General features: G+C 42.0%; 1 long non-coding RNA gene across 1 annotated transcript in view; it reads left to right on the forward strand.

Moving 5' to 3' along the window:
• Positions 1-20244, forward strand: part of LOC135530845 (uncharacterized) — a 38399-nt gene extending 18155 nt beyond the window's left edge. The window contains exons 4-5 of the long non-coding RNA XR_010453910.1: positions 11541-11585; positions 20207-20244. This is a non-coding gene — a long non-coding RNA (uncharacterized LOC135530845). The remainder of the gene's footprint in view (positions 1-11540; positions 11586-20206) is intronic.
• Positions 20245-22798: the final 2554 nt, after the last annotated feature.

A 22798-nucleotide genomic window follows, 5' to 3' on the forward strand; every position in this document is an offset into this window, starting at 1 on the left:
TATAGAATACCACCATAACTATAAACCTATAGAATACCACCATAACTATACACCTATAGAATACCACTATAAACCTATAGAATACCACCATCACTATTAACCTATACAACACCACTATAAACTTATAGAATACCACTATAAACCTATAGAATACCACTATAACTATAAACCCATAGAATACCACTATAACTATAAACCTATAGAATACCACTATAACTATAAACCTATAGAATACCACTATAACTATAAACCTATAGAATACCACTATAAACCTGTAGAATACCACTATAACTATAAACCTATAGAACCACTATAACTATAAACCTGTAGATTACAACTATAAACCTATAGAATACCACGATAAACCTATAGAATACCACTATAAACCTATAGAATGCCACTATAAACCTATAGAATGCCACTATAAACCTATAGAATATCACTATAAACCTATAGAATATCACTATAAACCTATAGAATGCCACTATAAACCTATAGAATGCCACTATAAACCTATAGAATGCAACTATAAACCTATAGAATACCACTATAAACCTATAGAATACCACTATAAACCTATAGAATACCACCATCACTTAACCTATAGAATACCACTATAAACCTACAGAATACCACCATCACTATTAACCTATAGAATACCACCATAGCTATACACCTATAGAATACCACTGTAAACCTATAGAATACCACTATAAACCTATAGAATACCACCATCACTTTTAAGCTATAGAATACCACCATCACTATAAACCTATAGCATACCACTATAAACCTATATAATACCACTATAAACCTATAGAATACCTCTATAAATCTATAGAATACCACCATAACTATAAACCTATAGAATACCACCATAACTATACACCTATAGAATACCACTATAAACCTATAGAATACCACCATCACTATTAACCTATACAACACCACTATAAACTTATAGAATACCACTATAAACCTATAGAATACCACTATAACTATAAACCCATAGAATACCACTATAACTATAAACCTATAGAATACCACTATAACTATAAACCTATAGAATACCACTATAACTATAAACCTATAGAATACCACTATAAACCTGTAGAATACCACTATAACTATAAACCTATAGAACCACTATAACTATAAACCTGTAGATTACAACTATAAACCTATAGAATACCACGATAAACCTATAGAATACCACTATAAACCTATAGAATGCCACTATAAACCTATAGAATGCCACTATAAACCTATAGAATATCACTATAAACCTATAGAATATCACTATAAACCTATAGAATGCCACTATAAACCTATAGAATGCCACTATAAACCTATAGAATGCAACTATAAACCTATAGAATACCACTATAAACCTATAGAATACCACTATAAACCTATAGAATACCACCATCACTTAACCTATAGAATACCACTATAAACCTACAGAATACCACCATCACTATTAACCTATAGAATACCACCATAGCTATACACCTATAGAATACCACTGTAAACCTATAGAATACCACTATAAACCTATAGAATACCACCATCACTTTTAAGCTATAGAATACCACCATCACTATAAACCTATAGCATACCACTATAAACCTATGGAATACCACTATAAACCTATAGAATACCACCATCACTATAAACCTATATAATACCACTATAAACCTATAGAATACCTCTATAAATCTATAGAATACCACCATAACTATAAACCTATAGAATACCACCATAACTATACACCTATAGAATACCACTATAAACCTATAGAATACCACCATCACTATTAACCTATACAACACCACTATAAACTTATAGAATACCACTATAAACCTATAGAATACCACTATAACTACAAACCTATAGAATACCACTATAACTATAAACCTATAGAATACCACTATAAACCTGTAGAATACCACTATAACTATAAACCTATAGAATACCACTATAACTATAAACCTATAGATTACAACTATAAACCTATAGAATACCACGATAAACCTATAGAATACCACTATAAACCTATAGAATGCCACTATAAACCTATAGAATGCCACTATAAACCTATAGAATATCACTATAAACCTATAGAATATCACTATAAACCTATAGAATGCCACTATAAACCTATAGAATGCCACTATAAACCTATAGAATGCAACTATAAACCTATAGAATACCACTATAAACCTATAGAATACTACTATAAACCTATAGAGTACCACTATAAACCTATAGAATGCCACTATAAACCTATAGAATGCCACTATAAACCTATAGAATATCACTATAAACCTATAGAATATCACTATAAACCTATAGAATGCCACTATAAACCTATAGAATGCCACTATAAACCTATAGAATGCCACTATAAACCTATAGAATACCACTATAAACCTATAGAATGCCATATATCTAAGCGGATGTTCGGATCAGTTTATCATGAATATGTTCCTGCATCATAAATATCGATCCAGACCTGCAGATGGGAAACTGACACTCAGTTCTATACCATTAGAGGATGTTGATCTGACATTAAAATGGCTCTGGGCGATTTATATTACTATTGGCAAAGTCAACTATTACTAAGTCAACGCCGCTGAATGTACATTAAAACACATAAAAAAATAATGGACACTATATCAATATTACTGCACGAAAACTAGCCAGCTGGCTAAATCTCTCACATTTACAGAAATGTTCATTGATGTGCTTTTTTTTCTGCAGTCAGAGCTTTTTTATGTGTGGCGGCTAAACATGATGAAGCTGTCTGGTATGGTCTCAACGGTTTCTTATACAGTACAATCAATAGCTGTCTGGTATGGTCTCAACGGTTTCCAATACTGTACAATCAATAGCTGTCTGGTATGGTCTCAACGGTTTCTAATACTGTACAATCAATAGCTGTCTGGTATGGTCTCAACGGTTTCTAATACTGTACAATCAATAGCTGTCTGGTATGGTCTCAACGGTTTCTAATACTGTACAATCAATAGCTGTCTGGTATGGTCTCAACGGTTTCTAATACTGTACAATCAATAGCTGTCTGGTATGGTCTCAACGGTTTCTAATACTGTACAATCAATAGCTGTCTGGTATGGTCTCAACGGTTTCTTATACTGTACAATCAATAGCTGTCTGGTATGGTCTCAACGGTTTCTAATACTGTACAATCAATAGCTGTCTGGTATGGTCTCAACGGTTTCTAATACTGTACAATCAATAGCTGTCTGGTATGGTCTCAACGGTTTCTTATACTGTACAATCAATAGCTGTCTGGTATGGTCTTATACTGTACAATCAATAGCTGTCTGGTATGGTCTCAACGGTTTCTAATACTGTACAATCAATAGCTGTCTGGTATGGTCTCAACGGTTTCTAATACTGTACAATCAATAGCTGTCTGGTATGGTCTCAACGGTTTCTAATACTGTACAATCAATAGCTGTCTGGTATGGTCTCAACGGTTTCTAATACTGTACAATCAATAGCTGTCTGGTATGGTCTCAACGGTTTCTTATACTGTACAATCAATAGCTGTCTGGTATGGTCTCAACGGTTTCTAATACTGTACAATCAATAGCTGTCTGGTATGGTCTCAACGGTTTCTTATACAGTACAATCAATAGCTGTCTGGTATGGTCTCAACGGTTTCTTATACAGTACAATCAATAGCTGTCTGGTATGGTCTCAACGGTTTCTTATACTGTACAATCAATAGCTGTCTGGTATGGTCTCAACGGTTTCTTATACTGTACAATCAATAGCTGTCTGGTATGGTCTCAACGGTTTCTAATACTGTACAATCAATAGCTGTCTGGTATGGTCTCAACGGTTTCTAATACTGTACAATCAATAGCTGTCTGGTATGGTCTCAACGGTTTCTTATACTGTACAATCAATAGCTGTCTGGTATGGTCTCAACGGTTTCTTATACTGTACAATCAATAGCTGTCTGGTATGGTCTCAACGGTTTCTAATACTGTACAATCAATAGCTGTCTGGTATGGTCTCAACGGTTTCTAATACTGTACAATCAATAGCTGTCTGGTATGGTCTCAACGGTTTCTAATACTGTACAATCAATAGCTGTCTGGTATGGTCTCAACGGTTTCTAATACTGTACAATCAATAGCTGTCTGGTATGGTCTCAACGGTTTCTAATACTGTACAATCAATAGCTGTCTGGTATGGTCTCAACGGTTTCTAATACTGTACAATCAATAGCTGTCTGGTATGGTCTCAACGGTTTCTAATACTGTACAATCAATAGCTGTCTGGTATGGTCTCAACGGTTTCTAATACTGTACAATCAATAGCTGTCTGGTATGGTCTCAACGGTTTCTTATACTGTACAATCAATAGCTGTCTGGTATGGTCTTATACTGTACAATCAATAGCTGTCTGGTATGGTCTCAACGGTTTCCTATACTGTACAATCAATAGATGTCTGGTATGGTCTCAACGGTTTCTTATACTGTACAATCAATAGCTGTCTGGTATGGTCTCAACGGTTTCTTATACTGTACAATCAATAGCTGTCTGGTATGGCCTCAACAGTTTCTTATACTGTACAATCAATAGCTGTCTGGTATGGTCTCAACAGTTTCTAATACTGTACAATCAATAGCTGTCTGGTATGGTCTCAACGGTTTCTTATACTGTACAATCAATAGCTGTCTGGTATGGTCTCAACGGTTTCTTATACAGTACAATCAATAGCTGTCTGGTATGGTCTCAACGGTTTCTAATACTGTACAATCAATAGCTGTCTGGTATGGTCTCAACGGTTTCTTATACTGTACAATCAATAGCTGTCTGGTATGGTCTCAACGGTTTCTTATATTGTACAATCAATAGCTGTCTGGTATGGCCTCAACGGTTTCTAAAACAGTACAATCAATAGCTGTCTGGTATGGTCTCAACGGTTTCTAATACTGTACAATCAATAGCTGTCTGGTATGGTCTCAACGGTTTCTAATACTGTACAATCAATAGCTGTCTGGTATGGTCTCAACGGTTTCTAATACTGTACAATCAATAGCTGTCTGGTATGGTCTCAACGGTTTCTAATACTGTACAATAAATAGCTGTCTGGTATGGTCTCAACGGTTTCTTATACTGTACAATCAATAGCTGTCTGGTATGGTCTCAACGGTTTCTTATATTGTACAATCAATAGCTGTCTGGTATGGCCTCAACGGTTTCTAATACAGTACAATCAATAGCTGTCTGGTATGGTCTCAACGGTTTCTAATACTGTACAATCAATAGCTGTCTGGTATGGTCTCAACGGTTTCTAATACTGTACAATCAATAGCTGTCTGGTATGGTCTCAACGGTTTCTAATACTGTACAATCAATAGCTGTCTGGTATGGTCTCAACGGTTTCTAATACTGTACAATCAATAGCTGTCTGGTATGGTCTCAACGGTTTCTTATACAGTACAATCAATAGCTGTCTGGTATGGTCTCAACGGTTTCTAATACTGTACAATCAATAGCTGTCTGGTATGGTCTCAACGGTTTCTTATACTGTACAATCAATAGCTGTCTGGTATGGTCTCAACGGTTTCTTATACTGTACAATCAATAGCTGTCTGGTATGGTCTCAACGGTTTCTAATACTGTACAATCAATAGCTGTCTGGTATGGTCTCAACGGTTTCTAATACTGTACAATCAATAGCTGTCTGGTATGGTCTCAACGGTTTCTAATACTGTACAATCAATAGCTGTCTGGTATGGTCTCAACGGTTTCTAATACTGTACAATCAATAGCTGTCTGGTATGGTCTCAACGGTTTCTAATACTGTACAATCAATAGCTGTCTGGTATGGTCTCAACGGTTTCTAATACTGTACAATCAATAGCTGTCTGGTATGGTCTCAACGGTTTCTAATACAGTACAATCAATAGCTGTCTGGTATGGTCTCAACGGTTTCTTATACTGTACAATCAATAGCTGTCTGGTATGGTCTCAACGGTTTCTAATACTGTACAATCAATAGCTGTCTGGTATGGTCTCAACGGTTTCTTATACTGTACAATCAATAGCTGTCTGGTATGGTCTCAACGGTTTCTTATACTGTACAATCAATAGCTGTCTGGTATGGTCTCAACGGTTTCTAATACTGTACAATCAATAGCTGTCTGGTATGGTCTCAACGGTTTCTTATACTGTACAATCAATAGCTGTCTGGTATGGTCTCAACGGTTTCTAATACTGTACAATCAATAGCTGTCTGGTATGGTCTCAACGGTTTCTAATACTGTACAATCAATAGCTGTCTGGTATGGTCTCAACGGTTTCTTATACAGTACAATCAATAGCTGTCTGGTATGGTCTCAACGGTTTCTTATACTGTACAATCAATAGCTGTCTGGTATGGTCTTATACTGTACAATCAATAGCTGTCTGGTATGGTCTCAACGGTTTCCTATACTGTACAATCAATAGATGTCTGGTATGGTCTCAACGGTTTCTTATACTGTACAATCAATAGCTGTCTGGTATGGTCTCAACGGTTTCTTATACTGAACAATCAATAGCTGTCTGGTATGGTCTCAACGGTTTCTTATACTGTACAATCAATAGCTGTCTGGTATGGCCTCAACAGTTTCTTATACTGTACAATCAATAGCTGTCTGGTATGGTCTCAACAGTTTCTAATACTGTACAATCAATAGCTGTCTGGTATGGTCTCAACGGTTTCTTATACTGTACAATCAATAGCTGTCTGGTATGGTCTCAACGGTTTCTTATACAGTACAATCAATAGCTGTCTGGTATGGTCTCAACGGTTTCTAATACTGTACAATCAATAGCTGTCTGGTATGGTCTCAACGGTTTCTTATACTGTACAATCAATAGCTGTCTGGTATGGTCTCAACAGTTTCTAATACTGTACAATCAATAGCTGTCTGGTATGGTCTCAACGGTTTCCTATACTGTACAATCAATAGATGTCTGGTATGGTCTCAACGGTTTCTTATACTGTACAATCAATAGCTGTCTGGTATGGTCTCAACGGTTTCTTATACTGAACAATCAATAGCTGTCTGGTATGGTCTCAACGGTTTCTTATACTGTACAATCAATAGCTGTCTGGTATGGCCTCAACAGTTTCTTATACTGTACAATCAATAGCTGTCTGGTATGGTCTCAACAGTTTCTAATACTGTACAATCAATAGCTGTCTGGTATGGTCTCAACGGTTTCTTATACTGTACAATCAATAGCTGTCTGGTATGGTCTCAACGGTTTCTTATACAGTACAATCAATAGCTGTCTGGTATGGTCTCAACAGTTTCTAATACTGTACAATCAATAGCTGTCTGGTATGGTCTCAACGGTTTCTTATACTGTACAATCAATAGCTGTCTGGTATGGTCTCAACGGTTTCTTATATTGTACAATCAATAGCTGTCTGGTATGGCCTCAACGGTTTCTAATACAGTACAATCAATAGCTGTCTGGTATGGTCTCAACGGTTTCTAATACTGTACAATCAATAGCTGTCTGGTATGGTCTCAACGGTTTCTAATACTGTACAATCAATAGCTGTCTGGTATGGTCTCAACGGTTTCTAATACTGTACAATCAATAGCTGTCTGGTATGGTCTCAACGGTTTCTAATACTGTACAATCAATAGCTGTCTGGTATGGTCTCAACGGTTTCTTATACAGTACAATCAATAGCTGTCTGGTATGGTCTCAACGGTTTCTAATACTGTACAATCAATAGCTGTCTGGTATGGTCTCAACGGTTTCTAATACTGTACAATCAATAGCTGTCTGGTATGGTCTCAACGGTTTCTAATACTGTACAATCAATAGCTGTCTGGTATGGTCTCAACGGTTTCTAATACTGTACAATCAATAGCTGTCTGGTATGGTCTCAACGGTTTCTTATACAGTACAATCAATAGCTGTCTGGTATGGTCTCAACGGTTTCTAATACTGTACAATCAATAGCTGTCTGGTATGGTCTCAACGGTTTCTTATACAGTACAATCAATAGCTGTCTGGTATGGTCTCAACGGTTTCTAATACTGTACAATCAATAGCTGTCTGGTATGGTCTCAACGGTTTCTTATACTGTACAATCAATAGCTGTCTGGTATGGTCTCAACGGTTTCTAATACTGTACAATCAATAGCTGTCTGGTATGGTCTCAACGGTTTCTAATACTGTACAATCAATAGCTGTCTGGTATGGTCTCAACGGTTTCTTATACAGTACAATCAATAGCTGTCTGGTATGGTCTCAACGGTTTCTTATACTGTACAATCAATAGCTGTCTGGTATGGTCTTATACTGTACAATCAATAGCTGTCTGGTATGGTCTCAACGGTTTCCTATACTGTACAATCAATAGATGTCTGGTATGGTCTCAACGGTTTCTTATACTGTACAATCAATAGCTGTCTGGTATGGTCTCAACGGTTTCTTATACTGTACAATCAATAGCTGTCTGGTATGGCCTCAACAGTTTCTTATACTGTACAATCAATAGCTGTCTGGTATGGTCTCAACAGTTTCTAATACTGTACAATCAATAGCTGTCTGGTATGGTCTCAACGGTTTCTTATACTGTACAATCAATAGCTGTCTGGTATGGTCTCAACGGTTTCTTATACAGTACAATCAATAGCTGTCTGGTATGGTCTCAACGGTTTCTAATACTGTACAATCAATAGCTGTCTGGTATGGTCTCAACGGTTTCTAATACTGTACAATCAATAGCTGTCTGGTATGGTCTCAACGGTTTCTAATACTGTACAATCAATAGCTGTCTGGTATGGTCTCAACGGTTTCTTATACAGTACAATCAATAGCTGTCTGGTATGGTCTCAACGGTTTCTTATACTGTACAATCAATAGCTGTCTGGTATGGTCTCAACGGTTTCTAATACTGTACAATCAATAGCTGTCTGGTATGGTCTCAACGGTTTCTAATACTGTACAATCAATAGCTGTCTGGTATGGTCTCAACGGTTTCTAATACTGTACAATCAATAGCTGTCTGGTATGGTCTCAACGGTTTCTAATACTGTACAATCAATAGCTGTCTGGTATGGTCTCAACGGTTTCTAATACTGTACAATCAATAGCTGTCTGGTATGGTCTCAACGGTTTCTTATACAGTACAATCAATAGCTGTCTGGTATGGTCTCAACGGTTTCTTATACTGTACAATCAATAGCTGTCTGGTATGGTCTCAACGGTTTCTAATACTGTACAATCAATAGCTGTCTGGTATGGTCTCAACGGTTTCTAATACTGTACAATCAATAGCTGTCTGGTATGGCCTCAACGGTTTCTAATACTGTACAATCAATAGCTGTCTGGTATGGTCTCAACGGTTTCTTATACAGTACAATCAATAGCTGTCTGGTATGGTCTCAACGGTTTCTTATATTGTACAATCAATAGCTTTCCTGTAGAGATTTATTTATGTGTGTATTTATGTGACTGGGACAAAGCACATCAATGAACATTTCTGTAAATGTGAGAGATTTAGCCAGCTGGCTAGTTTTCGTGCAGTAATATTGATATAGTGTCCATTAGTTTATTATGTCTAGGGAACTATGCTTGGTTAAATGGGCTATTCTGACTTCTTCCAAAGTCTACTTTACTGTAATGTGTTAAAGTCCAAATGAAATCAGATGATGAAATTGGGCTCAAATGTGTTATCTATTATAACACAACACATGTCTGATGACAAAGCCAAGTTTTAACATCAGCATCTATCTATCGTACATGATGTGAAAAACAAGCCGTTGGACAGAATGGGTATTATTACTGTGTACTATGTGACTGACAGTTCATCATGTAGGCCAGACCAAAGGTGGGACATTGAGTCATCTGCATTATGAAGCATTTACATGACACTACAGAATCCTATGACAGCCATGTTAGTTCCTGTTCACATTACATAACATGGGGAATATTGAAACAATCTAACTGACTGTCTAGGATTAGAACACTATTTTTCAAGTGTTCCACTCCGCTAGCCAGCACCTCGCCTAAATAGGTGTGCTTTTCTTACGCCTCTGGATTACAGGTTTACCATTGAACTTGAAGCCCAGAGAAATATATTTAGAGAGTTTGGCCATTTGTCATATTTAGAGAATCAAGGAGAGCCGCACACTCAGGGAGCTCAGATGCAATAATATTTATGTCCAACATTTCCACAGACAAGGGGTCTTCATCAGGGTGTAATGACGAACACTGCTGGGTGACTCGTTTATAGAGTGTCAAAAGACACACGTGTCTGAAATCATGGCCGGGTGTGGCCTGATATCATTGGTTAATTCTCAGATATAATAGCATATAAAAAAACAAATGGATAGCATACCATCACAGATACAATTTGGCTACATAAGCCTACAAACATTTACATTGACACAATCACAATAATCACAAGAATGTCTTCAGATCAAAGTCTACGTTGAGACCGAAGGGAGCAAGGGTCTTTAAATTAAAGATCCAAGCAGCCTCTCATTTTAACAATAAATTGTCGAGGTCACCCCCTCTCCTAGGGAGGGTGACATGTTCGATACCAATATAATGTAGAGACAAAATCGAGTGGTTTGCTTCCAAAAACCTGTAACTCAGACTAGCTGACACGATGTTATTCTTCTGATTTATGGCCACTTTTCTTCTCTGGCCTCCATTGATTTAGTCGCCCTGATCTTGACCACGGGTAGCAACTCCTATCACTTTTTGAATGGATTATCATAGAGACATTGGTTTGCTTAGAGGATTATCTACACTAATGGTCAAACAATGTGTTTTTCATTGGACCACCTACACAGAGTCATGTTGCTGTACTTCTCTGTTTAGTCCTGCAGAACCAGTAGTTGTCTATGATTCAGACTGACTCTGAGTAAAAAGACATTGGACAAACAGTTCCCTTTTCAGAGACCCCTCAGACTATTCAGAGACCCCGATACCTGCGGACACATATCAGCAGCACGTCAGGCCAAAACACTAATCTATCAATCAATCAATCAGTCAAATGTATTTTGTAAAGGCCTTTTTACATCAGCATTTGTCACAAAGTCCTTATACAGAAACACAGCCTAAAACCCCAAAGAACAAGCAATGCAGATGTAGAAGCACAGTGGATAGGAAAAACTCTCTGGAAAGGAAGGAACCTAGGAAGAAACCTAGAGAGGAACCAGGCTCTGAGGGGTGGCCAGTCCTCTTCTGGTTGTACCTGGTAAAGAGGAACCAGGCTCTGAGGAGTCCTGGGTGCTGACTAACGGAGAGTCAACTATAGGCTAGGTTCTGACTAACAGAGAGTAAACTGTAGGCTAGGTGCTGACTAATGGAGAGTCAACTATAGGCTAGGTTCTGACTGGAAAAATGTCTTTGTTCTTTATTGACAACATAAAGGTGTCTAATGTCTTTGTTCTTTATTGACAACAGAAAGGTGTCTGTCTTTGTTCTTTATTGACAACAGAAAGGTGTCTGAAGTATTTGTTTGTTCCCAGGGTTTGAAAGGAGACTCAGGTCCTATTGGCCCCAAAGGTGATCAAGTAAGTCATACTCCTCATCTATGGTTTGGTTTTAAACATTAGTAAATAGCATGAGCTGATGCACACCCCAAACTGTTTTATAGAGGGGCTGACTAACAAACAGTAAACTGTAGGCTAGGTGCTGACTAACAGACAGTAAACTGTAGGCTAGGTGCTGACTAACAGACAGTAAACTGTAGGCTAGGTTCTGACTAACAGACAGTAAACTGTAGGCTAGGTGCTGACTAACAGACAGTAAACTGTAGGCTAGGGGCTGACTAACAGACAGTAAACTGTAGGCTAGGTGCTGACTAACAGACAGTAAACTGTAGGCTAGGGGCTGACTAACAGACAGTAAACTGTAGGCTAGGGGCTGACTAACAGACAGTCAACTGTAGGCTAGGTGCTGACTAACAGAGAGTCAACTGTAGGCTAGGTTCTGACTAACAGACAGTAAACTGTAGGCTAGGGGCTGACTAACAGACAGTAAACTGTAGGCTAGGGGCTGACTAACAGACAGTAAACTGTAGGCTAGGGGCTGACTAACAGACAGTCAACTGTAGGCTAGGTGCTGACTAACAGAGAGTCAACTGTAGGCTAGGTTCTGACTAACAGACAGTAAACTGTAGGCTCGGTGCTGACTAACAGACAGTAAACTGTAGGCTCGGTGCTGACTAACAGACAGTCAACTGTAGGCTAGGTTCTGACTAACAGACAGTAAACTGTAGGCTAGGGGCTGACTAACAGACAGTAAACTGTAGGCTAGGGGCTGACTAACAGACAGTAAACTGTAGGCTAGGGGCTGACTAACAGACAGTCAACTGTAGGCTAGGGGCTGACTAACAGACAGTAAATTGTAGGCTAGGTTCTGACTAACAGACAGTAAACTGTAGGCTAGGGGCTGACTAACAGACAGTAAACTGTAGGCTAGGTTCTGACTAACAGACAGTAAACTGTAGGCTAGGGGCTGACTAACAGACAGTCAACTGTAGGCTAGGGGCTGACTAACAGACAGTAAACAGTAGGCTAGGGGCTGACTAACAGTGAGTCAACAGTAGGCCAGGTGCTGACTAACAGACAGTAAACTGTAGGCTAGGGGCTGACTAACAGACAGTAAACTGTAGGCTAGGTGCTGACTAACAGACAGTCAACTGTAGGCTAGGGGCTGACTAACAGACAGTAAACTGTAGGCTAGGGGCTGACTAACAGACAGTAAACTGTAGGCTAGGGGCTGACTAACAGACAGTAAATTGTAGGCTAGGTTCTGACTAACAGACAGTAAACTGTAGGCTAGGGGCTGACTAACAGACAGTAAACTGTAGGCTAGGTTCTGACTAACAGACAGTAAACTGTAGGCTAGGGGCTGACTAACAGACAGTCAACTGTAGGCTAGGGGCTGACTAACAGACAGTAAACAGTAGGCTAGGGGCTGAGTAACAGACAGTAAACTGTAGGCTAGGGGCTGACTAACAGACAGTAAACTGTAGGCTAGGGGCTGAGTAACAGAGAGTAAACTGTAGGCTAGGGGCTGACTAACAGACAGTAAACTGTAGGCTAGGGGCTGAGTAACAGAGAGTAAACTGTAGGCTAGGTTCTGACTAACAGAGAGTCAACTGTAGGCTAGGGGCTGACTAACAGACAGTAAACCGTAGGCTAGGGGCTGAGTAACAGACAGTAAACTGTAGGCTAGGGGCTGACTAACAGACAGTAAACTGTAGGCTAGGGGCTGACTAACAGACAGTCAACTGTAGGCTAGGGGCTGACTAACAGACAGTAAACTGTAGGCTAGGGGCTGAGTAACAGAGAGTAAATTGTAGGCTAGGTTCTGACTAACAGAGAGTCAACTGTAGGCTAGGGGCTGACTAACAGACAGTAAACTGTAGGCTAGGGGCTGAGTAACAGACAGTAAACTGTAGGCTAGGGGCTGACTAACAGACAGTCAACTGTAGGCTAGGGGCTGACTAACAGACAGTAAACTGTAGGCTAGGGGCTGACTAACAGACAGTAAACTGTAGGCTCGGTGCTGACTAACAGACAGTAAACTGTAGGCTAGGTGCTGACTAACGGAGAGTCAACTGTAGGCTAGGGGCTGACTAACAGACAGTAAACTGTAGGCTAGGGGCTGACTAACAGACAGTAAACTGTAGGCTAGGTGCTGACTAACAGACAGTAAACTGTAGGCTAGGGGCTGACTAACAGACAGTAAACTGTAGGCTAGGTGCTGGCTAACAGACAGTCAACTGTAGGCTAGGTGCTGACTAACAGACAGTCAACTGTAGGCTAGGGGCTGACTAACAGACAGTAAACTGTAGGCTAGGTTCTGACTAACAGAGAGTCAACTGTAGGCTAGGGGCTGACTAACAGACAGTAAACCGTAGGCTAGGGGCTGAGTAACAGACAGTAAACTGTAGGCTAGGGGCTGACTAACAGACAGTAAACTGTAGGCTAGGGGCTGAGTAACAGAGAGTAAACTGTAGGCTAGGGGCTGACTAACAGACAGTAAACTGTAGGCTAGGGGCTGAGTAACAGAGAGTAAACTGTAGGCTAGGTTCTGACTAACAGAGAGTCAACTGTAGGCTAGGGGCTGACTAACAGACAGTAAACCGTAGGCTAGGGGCTGAGTAACAGACAGTAAACTGTAGGCTAGGGGCTGACTAACAGACAGTAAACTGTAGGCTAGGGGCTGACTAACAGAGAGTCAACTGTAGGCTAGGGGCTGACTAACAGACAGTAAACTGTAGGCTAGGGGCTGAGTAACAGAGAGTAAACTGTAGGCTAGGTTCTGACTAACAGAGAGTCAACTGTAGGCTAGGGGCTGACTAACAGACAGTAAACTGTAGGCTAGGGGCTGAGTAACAGACAGTAAACTGTAGGCTAGGGGCTGACTAACAGACAGTAAACTGTAGGCTAGGGGCTGAGTAACAGAGAGTAAACTGTAGGCTAGGTGCTGACTAACAGAGAGTCAACTGTGGGCTAGGGGCTGACTAACAGACAGTAAACTGTAGGCTAGGTGCTGACTAACAGACAGTAAACTGTAGGCTAGGTGCTGACTAACAGACAGTAAACTGTAGGCTAGGTTCTGACTAACAGACAGTAAACTGTAGGCTAGGTGCTGACTAACAGACAGTAAACTGTAGGCTAGGTTCTGACTAACAGAGAGTCAACTGTGGGCTAGGGGCTGACTAACAAACAGTAAACTGTAGGCTAGGTTCTGAGTAACAGACAGTAAACTGTAGGCTAGGGGCTGACTAACAGACAGTAAACTGTAGGCTAGGGGCTGAGTAACAGAGAGTAAACTGTAGGCTAGGTGCTGACTAACAGAGAGTCAACTGTAGGCTAGGGGCTGACTAACAGACAGTAAACTGTAGGCTAGGTGCTGACTAACAGAGAGTCAACTGTAGGCTAGGGGCTGACTAACAGACAGTAAACTGTAGGCTAGGTGCTGACTAACAGAGAGTCAACTGTAGGCTAGGGGCTGACTAACAGACAGTAAACTGTAGGCTAGGTGCTGACTAACAGACAGTAAACTGTAGGCTAGGTTCTGACTAACAGACAGTCAACTGTAGGCTAGGTTCTGACTAACAGACAGTAAACTGTAGGCTAGGTTCTGACTAACAGACAGTAAACTGTAGGCTAGGTTCTGACTAACAGACAGTAAACTGTAGGCTAGGTGCTGACTAACAGACAGTAAACTGTAGGCTAGGTGCTGACTAACAGAGAGTAAACTGTAGGCTAGGTGCTGACTAACAGACAGTAAACTGTAGGCTAGGTGCTGACTAACAGACAGTAAACTGTAGGCTGGGGGCTGACTAACAAACAGTAAACTGTAGGCTAGGTTCTGACTAACAGACAGTAAACTGTAGGCTAGGTTCTGACTAACAGACAGTCAACTGTAGGCTAGGTGCTGACTAACAGACAGTAAACTGTAGGCTAGGTGCTGACTAACAGACAGTAAACTGTAGGCTAGGTGCTGACTAACGGACAGTAAACTGTAGGCTAGGTGCTGACTAACAGACAGTAAACTGTAGGCTAGGTTCTGACTAACAGACAGTAAACTGTAGGCTAGGTGCTGACTAACAGACAGTAAACTGTAGGCTAGGTTCTGACTAACAGAGAGTCAACTGTAGGCTAGGTGCTGACTAACGGACAGTAAACTGTAGGCTAGGTGCTGACTAACGGACAGTAAACTGTAGGCTAGGTTCTGACTAACAGACAGTAAACTGTAGGCTAGGTGCTGACTAACAGACAGTAAACTGTAGGCTAGGTGCTGACTAACAGACAGTAAACTGTAGGCTGGGGGCTGACTAACAAACAGTAAACTGTAGGCTAGGTTCTGACTAACAGACAGTAAACTGTAGGCTAGGTTCTGACTAACAGACAGTCAACTGTAGGCTAGGTGCTGACTAACAGACAGTAAACTGTAGGCTAGGTGCTGACTAACAGACAGTAAACTGTAGGCTAGGTGCTGACTAACAGAGAGTAAACTGTAGGCTAGGGGCTGACTAACAGACAGTAAACTGTAGGCTAGGTTCTGACTAACATACAGTACACTGTAGGCTAGGGGCTGACTAACAGACAGTAAACTGTAGGCTAGGGGCTGACTAACAGAGAGTAAACTGTAGGCTAGGGGCTGACTAACAGAGAGTAAACTGTAGGCTAGGTGCTGACTAACAGAGAGTAAACTGTAGGCTAGGTGCTGACTAACAGAGAGTAAACTGTAGGCTAGGGGCTGACTAACAGAGAGTAAACTGTAGGCTAGGTGCTGACTAACAGAGAGTAAACTGTAGGCTAGGTGCTGACTAACAGACAGTAAACTGTAGGCTAGGTGCTGACTAACAGACAGTAAACTGTAGGCTAGGTTCTGACTAACAGACAGTAAACTGTAGGCTAGGTGCTGACTAACAGACAGTAAACTGTAGGCTAGGTGCTGGCTAACAGACAGTAAACTGTAGGCTAGGTGCTGACTAACAGACAGTAAACTGTAGGCTAGGTGCTGACTAACAGACAGTAAACTGTAGGCTAGGTGCTGACTAACAGAGAGTAAACTGTAGGCTAGGGGCTGACTAACAGAGAGTAAACTGTAGGCTAGGGGCTGACTAACAGACAGTAAACTGTAGGCTAGGTGCTGACTAACAGAGAGTAAACTGTAGGCTGGGGGCTGACTAACAGAGAGTAAACTGTAGGCTAGGGGCTGACTAACAGACAGTAAACTGTAGGCTAGGTTCTGACTAACAGACAGTACACTGTAGGCTAGGTTCTGACTAACAGACAGTACACTGTAGGCTAGGGGCTGACTAACAGACAGTAAACTGTAGGCTAGGGGCTGACTAACAGAGAGTAAACTGTAGGCTAGGGGCTGACTAACAGAGAGTAAACTGTAGGCTAGGTGCTGACTAACAGAGAGTAAACTGTAGGCTAGGTGCTGACTAACAGAGAGTAAACTGTAGGCTAGGTGCTGACTAACAGACAGTAAACTGTAGGCTAGGTTCTGACTAACAGACAGTAAACTGTAGGCTAGGTGCTGACTAACAGACAGTAAACTGTAGGCTAGGTTCTGACTAACAGACAGTAAACTGTAGGCTAGGTGCTGACTAACAGACAGTAAACTGTAGGCTAGGTTCTGACTAACAGACAGTAAACTGTAGGCTAGGTGCTGACTAACAGACAGTAAACTGTAGGCTAGGTGCTGGCTAACAGACAGTAAACTGTAGGCTAGGTGCTGACTAACAGACAGTAAACTGTAGACTAGGTGCTGACTAACAGACAGTAAACTGTAGGCTAGGTGCTGACTAACAGACAGTAAACTGTAGGCTAGGTTCTGACTAACAGACAGTAAACTGTAGGCTAGGTTCTGACTAACAGACAGTAAACTGTAGGCTAGGTGCTGACTAACAGAGATTCAACAGTAGGCCAGGTGTTGACTAACAGAGAGTCAACAGTAGAGAATGATAGACAGTTGTATACTCCATACATGTTCCCAACTATTTGATAGGAATAGTAGAGCTATCGGAGGGATGGGCAAATGTGATTATTTTGGGTGACAACTGTGAATACAACCAAAATGGTCATGAATAACTAATCAGTCATAAATAATCTCAACTTTCCAGATCATAACATCATAGGTTCCTAGGGAATAGATCATCATAGGTTCCTAGGGAATAGGATGGACAGCACACCAGACATAGGTTCCTAGGGAATAGGATGGACAGCACACCAGACATAGGTTCCTAGGGAATAGGATGGACAGCACACCAGACATACAGTAGGTTCCTAGGGAATAGGATGGACAGCACACCAGACATACAGTAGGTTCCTAGGGAATAGGATGGACAGCACACCAGACATAGGTTCCTAGGGAATAGGATGGACAGCACACCAGACATACAGTAGGTTCCTAGGGAATAGGATGGACAGCACACCAGACATAGGTTCCTAGGGAATAGGATGGACAGCACACCAGACATACAGTAGGTTCCTAGGGAATAGGATGGACAGCACACCAGACATACAGTAGGTTCCTAGGGAATAGGATGGACAGCACACCAGACATACAGTAGGTTCCTAGGGAATAGGATGGACAGCACACCAGACATACAGTAGGTTCCTAGGGAATAGGGTGGACAGCACACCAGACATACAGTAGGTTCCTAGGGAATAGGGTGGACAGCACACCAGACATACAGTAGGTTCCTAGGGAATAGGGTGGACAGCACACCAGACATACAGTAGGTTCCTAGGGAATAGGATGGACAGCACACCAGACATACAGTAGGTTCCTAGGGAATAGGATGTCATGTGGTATGAAGACCAGATATCGGTTCCTGATACTATTTGCAACTATTTCTTTAGTTCTGCTTTGCCAGGCAAGCTCAATCAAGCCCAGATAATGTTTTTGAAATGATGTGAAATAGTATATGAACCCAGCTGTGGTGGACAACACACACACACACACAGCTAAATGGGTTAAGGTAACACAAGGTGCTGTTTATTTTGACTGACCTTTAAAGCTCTGCATGTACAAGCCCTCCCGCAAGTACCGCCGCTTGGCTCGACGTGGAGGTAACTTCTTCAGACATTTATTTAGAGTAGTAATAATCTCTGCCAGTATTTATAGTCTAAGAGAATGATTGAATACCAGCAATTCCTTTCCTTTCAAAATGAATCGTCTGAATGTGTATCACTTGACGTTCCGTGTTGTACTATACGTTGTGTATGATAGGTGCTGAGGAAAGATCCATATAAGAGTCACTGTTGACGTTTCGTGTTGTACTATACTCTGTTTATGATAGGTGCTGAGGAAAGATCCATATAAGAGTCACTGTTGACGTTTCGTGTTGTACTATACTCTGTGTATGATAGGTGCTGAGGAAAGATCCATATAAGAGTCACTGTTGACGTTTCGTGTTGTACTATACTCTGTGTATGATAGGTGCTGAGGAAAGATCCATATAAGAGTCACTGTTGACGTTTCGTGTTGTACTATACTCTGTGTATGATAGGTGCTGAGGAAAGATCCATATAAGAGTCACTGTTGACGTTCCGTGTTGTACTATACTCTGTGTATGATAGGTGCTGAGGAAAGATCCATATAAGAGTCACTGTTGACGTTCCGTGTTGTACTATACTCTGTGTATGATAGGTGCTGAGGAAAGATCCATATAAGAGTCAGTGTTGACGTTCCGTGTTGTACTATACTCTGTGTATGATAGGTGCTGAGGAAAGATCCATATAAGAGTCACTGTTGACGTTTCGTGTTGTACTATACTCTGTGTATGATAGGTGCTGAGGAAAGATCCATATAAGAGTCACTGTTGACGTTCCGTGTTGTACTATACTCTGTGTATATGATAGGTGCTGAGGAAAGATCCATATAAGAGTCACTGTTGACGTTCCGTGTTGTACTATACTCTGTGTATGATAGGTGCTGAGGAAAGATCCATATAAGAGTCAGTGTTGACGTTCCGTGTTGTACTATACTCTGTGTATGATAGGTGCTGAGGAAAGATCCATATAAGAGTCACTGTTGACGTTCCGTGTTGTACTATACTCTGTGTATGATAGGTGCTGAGGAAAGATCCATATAAGAGTCACTGTTGACGTTCCGTGTTGTACTATACTCTGTGTATGATAGGTGCTGAGGAAAGATCCATATAAGAGTCACTGTTGACGTTTCGTGTTGTACTATACTCTGTGTATGATAGGTGCTGAGGAAAGATCCATATAAGAGTCACTGTTGACGTTTCGTGTTGTACTATACTCTGTGTATGATAGGTGCTGAGGAAAGATCCATATAAGAGTCACTGTTGACGTTCCGTGTTGTACTATACTCTGTGTATGATAGGTGCTGAGGAAAGATCCATATAAGAGTCACTCTTGACGTTTCGTGTTGTACTATACTCTGTGTATGATAGGTGCTGAGGAAAGATCCATATAAGAGTCACTGTTGACGTTTCGTGTTGTACTATACTCTGTGTATGATAGGTGCTGAGGAAAGATCCATATAAGAGTCACTGTTGACGTTCCGTGTTGTACTATACTCTGTGTATGATAGGTGCTGAGGAAAGATCCATATAAGAGTCAATAAATTGATGAATGACTAATGAGTTCAACAATAAAAAAACAACAGTTTCTCTCTCCCACAGGGCGATACAGGTCTTCAAGGTCTGCCAGGTCTAAGTGTAAGTATGCAGTCTTTTATGCAACTGTCTTCATATGAATCTATACACACACACACACACACACACACACACACACACACACACACACACACACACACACACACACACACACACACACACACACACACACACACACACACACACACGGGGGATTTGGAGGGGGGATGAGGAAAGTGGAAGGAGGAGGAATGAGGGGGATGAGGAGAGTGGAAGGAGGGGGATGAGGGGGGATGAGGAGAGGGGAAGGAGGGGGATGAGGAGAGGGGAAGAAGGAGGAATGAGGGGGGATGAGGAGAGGGGAAGGAGGAGGGATGAGAGGGGATGAGGAGAGGGGAAGGAGGAGGAATGAGGGGGATGAGGAATGAGGGGGATGAGGAGATGGGGAAGGAGGAGGAATGAGGTGGGAGGAGGAATGAGGGGGGATGAGGAGAGGTGAAGGAGGGGGGATGAGGGGATGAGGAGAGATGAGTGGGGTGAGGAGGGGAGAGAGGGATTTGGAACTGCTCAGGTGAACAGTCTCAGTGTCACATTACCATCCACCTCTGTGCTGTCTGGGAGGTCAGGCAAGGAGAGGCTAGACAGGTGTAGATGAGGATGGTTAACCCCCTCTCTCCACACCTCTCCTGGGGCTTGGAGCATGGTGAAGAGCAGGCAGGTAGACCACTGGTCTGGAGCTCTGGGGGGAAGGATGGGAAGGGCAGGAAGAGATGAGAAGGGAGTGACAGGTATCAGCCATGGTGGACCTACATGTGTGAGAGAAGTTGAAGACATGGTTTCCTTCACTCTGTCTCTCAACTTTGAAGTTTTATTAGTCAAATTTAAGTTCACGTATGCCGAATCACGTATGCCGAATGCAACAGGTGAAATGCTTACTTACAAGCCCTTAACCAACAATGCAGTTTTAAGTAAATGCTTTAAGAAAATATTTACAAAGAAAAAAAAGTAACACAATAAAATAACAATAACGAGGCTATATACAGGGGGGACCTGGTCAATGTGCAGGGGTACAGGTTAGTCCAGCTCATTTGTACATGTAGGTCGGGGTAAAGTGACTATGCATAGATAATAAACAGTGAGTATCAGCAGTGTAAAAACAAATGGAGGGGGGTCAATGTAAATAGTCCTGGCGGCCATTTGAATGATTGTTCAGCAGTCTTATGGCTTGGTGGTAGAAGCTCTTGGACCTAAACTTGGTGCTCCAGTACCGCTTGCCGTGTGGTAACAGTCTTTGACTTGGGTGACTGGAGTCTTTTTTGGGCCTTCCTCTGACACCGCCTAGTATATAGGTGCTGGATGGATGGAAGCTTGGCCCCGGTGTTGTACTGGGCCTCACACACTACCCTTTGTAGCGCCTAATGGTTGGATGCCGAGCAGTTGCCACACCAGGCGGTGATGCAACCGGTCAGGATGCTCTCAATGGTGCAGCTGTAGAACTTTTTGAGGATCTGGGGACCCATGCCAAATCTTTTCAGTCTCCTAAGGGGGAATAGGTTTTGTCGTGCCCTCTTCACGACTGTCTTGGTGTGTTTGGACCATGATAGTTTGTTGGTGATGTGGACACCAAGGTAACTCTCGACCCGCTCCACTACAGCCCCTTTGATGTTAATGGGGGCGTGTTCGGCCCTCCTTTTCCTGTAGTCCGCAATCATCTCCTTTGTCTTGCTCACGTTGAGGGAGAGTTTGTTATCCTGGCACCACACTGCCAGGTCCCTGGCCTCCTGCCTATAGGCTGTCTCATCGTTGTCGGTGAGACAGCCTATAGGCAGGAGGCCTTACCACCGTTGTGTCGTTAATGATGGTGTTGGAGTCCGCGTGGCCAAGCTAGACTTGGGTGAACAGGGAGTACAGGAGGGGGCTAAGCACGCACCCAGCTCTCCTCTCTTCTCCTCAGTTCTCCTCTCCTCAGCTCTCCTCTCCTCAACTCTCCTCTCCTCAGCTCTCCTCTCCTCAACTCTCCTCTCTTCTCCTCAGCTCTCCTCTCCTCAGCTCTCCTCTCCTTTCTTCTCCTCAGCTCTCCTCTCCTCTCCTCAACTCTCCTCTCCTCTCTTCTCCTCAGCTCTCCTCTCCTCTCCTCAGCTCTCCTCTCTTCTCCTCAGCTCTCCTCAACTCTCCTCTCTTCTCCTCAGCTCTCTTCTCCTCAGCTCTCCTCAACTCTCCTCTGCTCTCTTCTCTTCTCCTCCCCACTGACTCAGTCTAAGAGTTCCAGACGCCAGTCTCTCCCAGTAGACCCTCAGCGTTTAGTGAATCCCAGTAGAAGCCTCAGCATGCTTCATGCATAGTGCTCCTATAATTGGGCTGGCTGCACTGTCTGCTTGTCCTCTCTAGTTCTGTTAACATGAGCCCAGGGGAGAGGGAGCTTAGTGGGAGCATAGCCTAGAAACTCCTAGACAGAGACTGGTAGATGAATATACACACACATGCATGGGTGCACACACACTCAGAGACGCACAATGCTCACACGCGCACACACAAACAATGCATGACACCCACGCACGTACACACACACACTAATACACACAGGGCCTGGCTGGTGGTAATAGGGGAGGTGATGGGTGA

The sequence above is a fragment of the Oncorhynchus masou genome, unplaced genomic scaffold (assembly GCF_036934945.1).
Source record: "Oncorhynchus masou masou isolate Uvic2021 unplaced genomic scaffold, UVic_Omas_1.1 unplaced_scaffold_1438, whole genome shotgun sequence".
Lineage (NCBI taxonomy): Eukaryota > Metazoa > Chordata > Actinopteri > Salmoniformes > Salmonidae > Oncorhynchus > Oncorhynchus masou.